The sequence below is a fragment of the Saccopteryx leptura genome, chromosome 8, assembly GCF_036850995.1.
Source record: "Saccopteryx leptura isolate mSacLep1 chromosome 8, mSacLep1_pri_phased_curated, whole genome shotgun sequence".
Classification (NCBI taxonomy): Eukaryota; Metazoa; Chordata; class Mammalia; order Chiroptera; family Emballonuridae; genus Saccopteryx; species Saccopteryx leptura.
The window spans coordinates 57467465-57473341 of NC_089510.1; the positions used below are offsets into that span (position 1 = coordinate 57467465).

At 46.3% G+C, this 5877-nt stretch overlaps 1 pseudogene; it reads left to right on the forward strand.

Moving 5' to 3' along the window:
* Positions 1-3541: 3541 nt before the first annotated feature.
* On the forward strand, positions 3542-4909 carry LOC136379805 (elongation factor 1-alpha 1 pseudogene; annotated as a pseudogene).
* The last annotated feature ends 968 nt before the right edge of the window (positions 4910-5877 follow it).

The window sequence follows — 5877 nt, forward strand, 5'->3', positions numbered from 1 at the left end:
GAGGAAGGAAACATTCCTGTCAAACAGTGGGAGGGAAAGGAAGACCTTTCAACGTGGTGAGGAGGGTGGAGGGCAAAGAGAAAAGGGAAGGAGAGGGGCAAGTGGCCGGAAGAGACAGACTAGAAGCAGTCAGTTCCGTTGAGGGGGATCCCAGAGCAATCATCTGTACCCTTCTTCATGCTTCAGAGACTCTGGGAGGACAGCCCATGGAGGGCTCGCACTGCCCTGAGTGGGCTCGTGGAGCACACAGGGGGCTGAGCTAGGACTAGCCCTCGGCTTGGTGCCCTCCTGAGGCCTCGGTGGGGGTGGAGAAGGTCACCGAGAGCTGAGGCCTGAAGGCCTGCCATGTGTTTCTCTGTCAAGGAGAGGCGGTCCAATGCAGAGAACGCTGACCACGCCCCAGGGGACAGGCTGAGCCCCAGGCCTGCTGTACCAGTGAGAGCTGGGCGCTCTGAGCCAGCAGCAGAAAGGAGAGAGGGAGGGGCCCCAGGGGACAGGCTGAGCCCCAGGCCTGCTGTACCAGTGAGAGCTGGGCACTCTGAGCCAGCAGCAGAAAGGAGAGAGGGAGGGGCCCCAGGCCCTGGCTGAGTCCCAGCAGAGCCTGGCCCAGCCGAGCGAGGAGACCACAAACCTCTGTGGTGTGGTCTTTATCTTAGGCTCAGGTGTGAACAGGGTCTCCATGAGCAGGCAGGTCAGGAAGTCCCCCACTTAGGGCAGTGAGACTGTCCAGAGGACAGGGAGGACTGGTGTTGCTGTCAGGGTGAGTGAGAGGCAGAGGTTCAGAGCGGAAACCACCTGGTAGGGAGTTTGAGCCATAAATTATTCACATATTTGTTAAAAAAGACAATAAACAAAAAAAAACCCCTCAGATAATTGGGGAAAAAAACCAAAAACAGCTTTTATTCCCAGCACCCCCTACACACACACACACACACACACACACACACACACACACACACACAAATTAAAACCTCTGAGATCTTTGAGTTGACAAGTTATTTTGTTTTGGGGGCTCCAGAGGACAAAGCAATTGGTTACTGAAAATAAAGGATCCACCAATTGTGTACATTGTATAAATTTATAATCCCCACGCCTCAGATAAGCTTTGTAAACTTGGGTTATCTACATAACTTTTTTGAGCCTCGGTTTCCTCATCTACAAAATGGGGATAATAGTACTTTATAAGGGTTGTTGTAATACTAAATGAAATGACTCATGTGAAGCACTTAGAACAGTGCCCAGACCATAGCTGTGCCCTTAATAATTACACAACATTATTACTTAGCTTCCACGAGCTTCATTTTCCACCTCTGTAAACTGAGGGTTTCAATAGTCATCTCATACAATATGTTTGCAAATAGTGTTAAATTCCCTTTTCCTTCTGTTCCCTTTTTTGAAGAGCTACAGTTTATATCTTATATCTCAAATAAATACATCTCTATTTATTTATTCAATCAATAATGTTTCTGCTCTCTACAGTTTATCTTATATCTCAAATAAATACATCTCTATTTATTTATTCAATCAATAATGTTTCTGCTCTATACAGGCCACTCCCCTGAGGGTCTCCAAGATGGTACCTATACAGTATATATCATTCATAGTCTCCTGGTGGTGGGAGAAGGGCAATGCTCTCACTTCTTGATAACAGAAGGGAGAAATGAGGAGCGAGACAGCCAAAGTGCTGAGGTAACTCAGAAGAGGCAGCACTGATTTCCAATGAGAAGTCAGGGAATGTTTCCTGCATAACATGACATTTGAACTGGACCTTGAAAAATCAGAAATACTTAGGCATGTGGCAACTGTGGAGGGCAGTTTAGGTAGAGAATTGTGAAAGCAAAGGCACGTGTAGGGTGTGCCTTGAGGGTGGGTGAGTAACCAGATCAGAGAAAATGAAGGATTGAGGAGTAATGATAGGCTGACATGATGGTCCCATGATGCTATCAAGCTTATCATTGCCAACTTTTCACTTTCTCATAATATTTTGTGAAAAGAAGAAGAAAAACTAAAATGTTTCCAGATACACGTGAGCCACTGCACTGAGACCACTGTTCTATGCATAGCATCTCTAAACCTCCTGGACATGCTAAAACGTGGGTATTCGGAGAGGAGGAAACAGTTTTCAGAGAGGTTAAGGTACTTACCCAAGGTCACATAGCTAGAAAAGAATCCACTGAGAACCAAATCTGGGTTTGCCTGATCCAAAAGTAGTGCTATGAGACAAGGCCTTCAGGACTTACCTGTTCTACCTGTTTCCTGTTTCCTCATGAAAGCACCTCTTCTTTCCAGTTCCTGTGTTTAAGGAAGTTCTGGTACCAATAAACTAGCAGGAAGGGTACACTGTAAGCAATCTACCATTGAGGACTTGAGACTCAGTGAAGAGATGTTTTGGTTCCAAGGTTCAAGGTCATGGGAAACTGCCAGAGGAGGTGGGGCTTCTCCTCCCCCAAATGGCCCTGGAGCATTCTGGCAATCTTGAGACACCCAGCGAGAAGAGTATCAGGGTTTGAGACCCAGCTGAAGAGGGTAATGGAAATCTAAATGTGGGAAACACGAAGATACTTTTTTTCTTTCTTTTTTATTTTCTTTTTTATTTTTTTTTTAGTGAGAGAGACAGAGACAGGGACAGACAGACAGGAAGGGAGACTTGAGAAACATCAATTCTTCATTGCGGCACCTTAGTTGTTCACTGATTGCTTTCTCATATGTGCCTTGACGGGGGGGGGGGGGGGGGCGGCAGGGGGTTTCCAGCTGAGCCAGTGACCCCTTCCTCAAACCAGTGACCTTGGGCCCAAGCCAGTGATCTTGGCTTCAAGCCAGGGACCATGGGGTCGTAATCCCACACTCAAGCCAGTGACCCTGTGCTCAAGCTGAAAAAGCCCGTGCTCAAGCTGGCAACCTCAGGGTTTCTAAACTGGGTCCTCTGCATCCCAGGCCGACTCTATCCACTGCACCACTGCCTGGTCAGGAGAAACCTCAAGATACTTTCATCTACTCTGCATTTATGCTCCATTTAAGTCCTAGGGGGTCATATTTTGTGGTAGATTTTAAGTTAGGATATATGCTAGACTAATGTTTTTTGTGACGGGATGTCTAGAAGAGAAGGCTCAGCCATGCCTGTGTCCTCCACTGGAACTGACGCAATGAGATCAAGGCATTTGGTTTTGTACCACAGAGCTTACCTCTAGAGAATGAGAGAGTCTGGGGAAGTGGCTGAGGCTCAAGCTCACACAGGAAAAGGCAAAGTCAAAATGAGAGCCTAAGTACTGTTATCCTGGCTTTCTAACTGTGCTGCTCAAAGGAGAATAAACTCATCTAATTGGAGGACTGAAAAGTGGTTTACACTTTCAGTGGCCTGTGATCAGATGAGAATCAGAGTTTTACAGTTGGAGGATACAGTAAAGATCATCTGTTCCAAGTAAATCATTCGTAGGTGAGAACACCGCAGTTCAGAATAGGAAAGTGACTTGCCTGCTTTTTTGTAATGGGTTTGCCGCCGGAACACAGGGGTTGTGAAAATCACCACTAAATCAAAGCCAAAATGGGAAAGGAAAAGACTCATGTCACTATTGTTGTCACTGGACCCATAGATTCTGGCAAGTCTACCACTACCGGCTACCTGAGCTACAAATCTGGTGGGATCGACAAAAGAACCATCAAAAAATTTGAGAAGGAGGCTGCAGACATGGGGAAGGGCTCCTTCAAGTATGCGTGGGTTTTGGATGAACTGAACGTGAGCATGGTATCACCAGTGATGTCTCCCTGTGGAAATTTGAGACAAACAAGTATTATGTGACCATCATTGACGCCCCAGGACACAGAGACTTTATCAAAAACGTGATGACAGGCACATGTCAGGCGGACTGAGCCATCCTGATTGTTGCTGCTGGTGTTGGTGAATTTGAAGCAGGCATCTCCAAGAATGGACAGACCCACAAGCATGCCCTTCTGGCTTACATATTGGGTGTGAAAGAACTGACTGTGGGTGTTAACAAAATGGACTTCCCTGAGCTGCCCTACAGCCAGAGAGATACAAGCAAATTGTTAAATAAGTCAATACCTACATTAAGACAATTGGCTACAACCCTGACACAGTAGCATTTGTACCAGTTTCTTGTTGGAATGGTGACAACATGCTGCAGCCAAAAGCTAACATGCCTCAGTTCAACGGATGGAAAGTCGCCCATAAAGATGGCAATGCTGGTGGGACCATGCTGCTTGAAGCTCCGGATTGCATCCTGCCACCAGCTCATCCAGCTGACATGCCTCTGCGTCTGCCCCTCCAGGATGTCTACAAAATTGGTGGTATTGGTACCGTCCCTGTGGGCTGAGTGAAGACTGGTGTTCTCAAACACAGCATTGTGTTCTTTGCTCCAGGAGATGTTACCACTGAAGTAAAGTCTGTTGAAATGTACCATGAAGCTCTGATTGAGGCTCTTCCTGGAGACAATGTAGGCTTCAATGTCAATACATGTCTGTCAAAGATGTTCATCATGGCAGTGTGGCTGGTGACTGCAAAAATGACCCACCAATGGAAGCAGCTGGCTTCACAGCGCAGGTGATTGTCCTGAACCAGCCAGGCCAGATCAGTGCTGGATAAGCACCTGTGCTGCATTGTCGCACAGCCCACAGTGCTTGCCATTTTGCTGAGCTGAAAGAGAAGATTGTCGTTCTGGAAAAGCTAGAAGATGGCCCAAAGTTTTTGAAATCTGCTTATGTTGCCATTGTCAGTATGGTTCCTGGCAAACCCACGTGTGTTGAGAGCTCCTCTGACTATCCTCCTCTGGGCCATTTTGCTGTGCGTGACATGAGACAGACAGATGCTGTGGCTGTCATAAAAGTGGAAAAGAAGGCAACCGGAAATGGCAAAGTCACCAAATCTGCCCAGAAAGCTCAGAAGGCTAAGTGAAAATTACCTACCAAACCTGCCACGCCAGTCGCCAGTCGTAACCAGTGGTGGAAGAAGGGTCTCAGAACTGTTTGTCTCATTTGGCTATGTATGTTTAATAGTAAATTAAATTTACAATGTATCATAAAACCTTCAGAGGGAAAGGGGAATGTTTTGTGGACCATTGGGGGTTTTTTGGTGTGTGTGGTAGTTTTTAAGTTATTAGTTTTTAAAATCAGTGCTTAAAAAAATTTTTTTTTAAGTGAGAGGAGGGGAGATAGTGAGACAGGTTCCCACGTGCACCCCTACCCGGACCCACCTGGCAAGCCCCATCAGGTGCCAATGTGAGAATCAACCAAGCTATCCTCAGGGTCTGGGGCTGACACTCAAACCAACTGAGCCACTGGCTGCGGGAGGAGAAGAGAGAGAAGGGAAGAGAAGTAGATGGTCGCTTCTCATGTGTACCCTGACCGGGGATCGAATCTGGTACATCTGCATGCCAGGCTGATTCTCTATCCACTGAGCAAACTGGCCAGGGCCAAAATCAGTGCTTTTTCATGGAAAAAAACAAAAATCTGTCACAGAATTTTGAGGCCCATTAAAACAAAATTTAATGGAAAAAAAATAAATGAAATTGACTTGCTTAAAGTCACAACTATTTAGTGGTGGACCCTGGTTTGTGACAGATTCACTGCCTGTGGTCTTTCCACTAATGTTTAGTCTTCTGTTTCACGGCTATGAACTGCCCCCACTTCCATAGCCCCTCCCTGCACACTCACATGTGGAGAGTCATGAGGTAATCAATCACTTCCTTACCTTTAGACAGCCATACCTTTCCAATGTTATAAAGAAAATAAAAATGTGTCCCAATTGCAAATCAAGCAGCAAAAGCAATTCCCGAGAATCTGATACTTATCGGGCTTGAAAGCCCCGACATTTTTTTCTGTGTCTTAGAAAGTCAAAGCAGAGGGTTGGCTCTCATGCTCCAT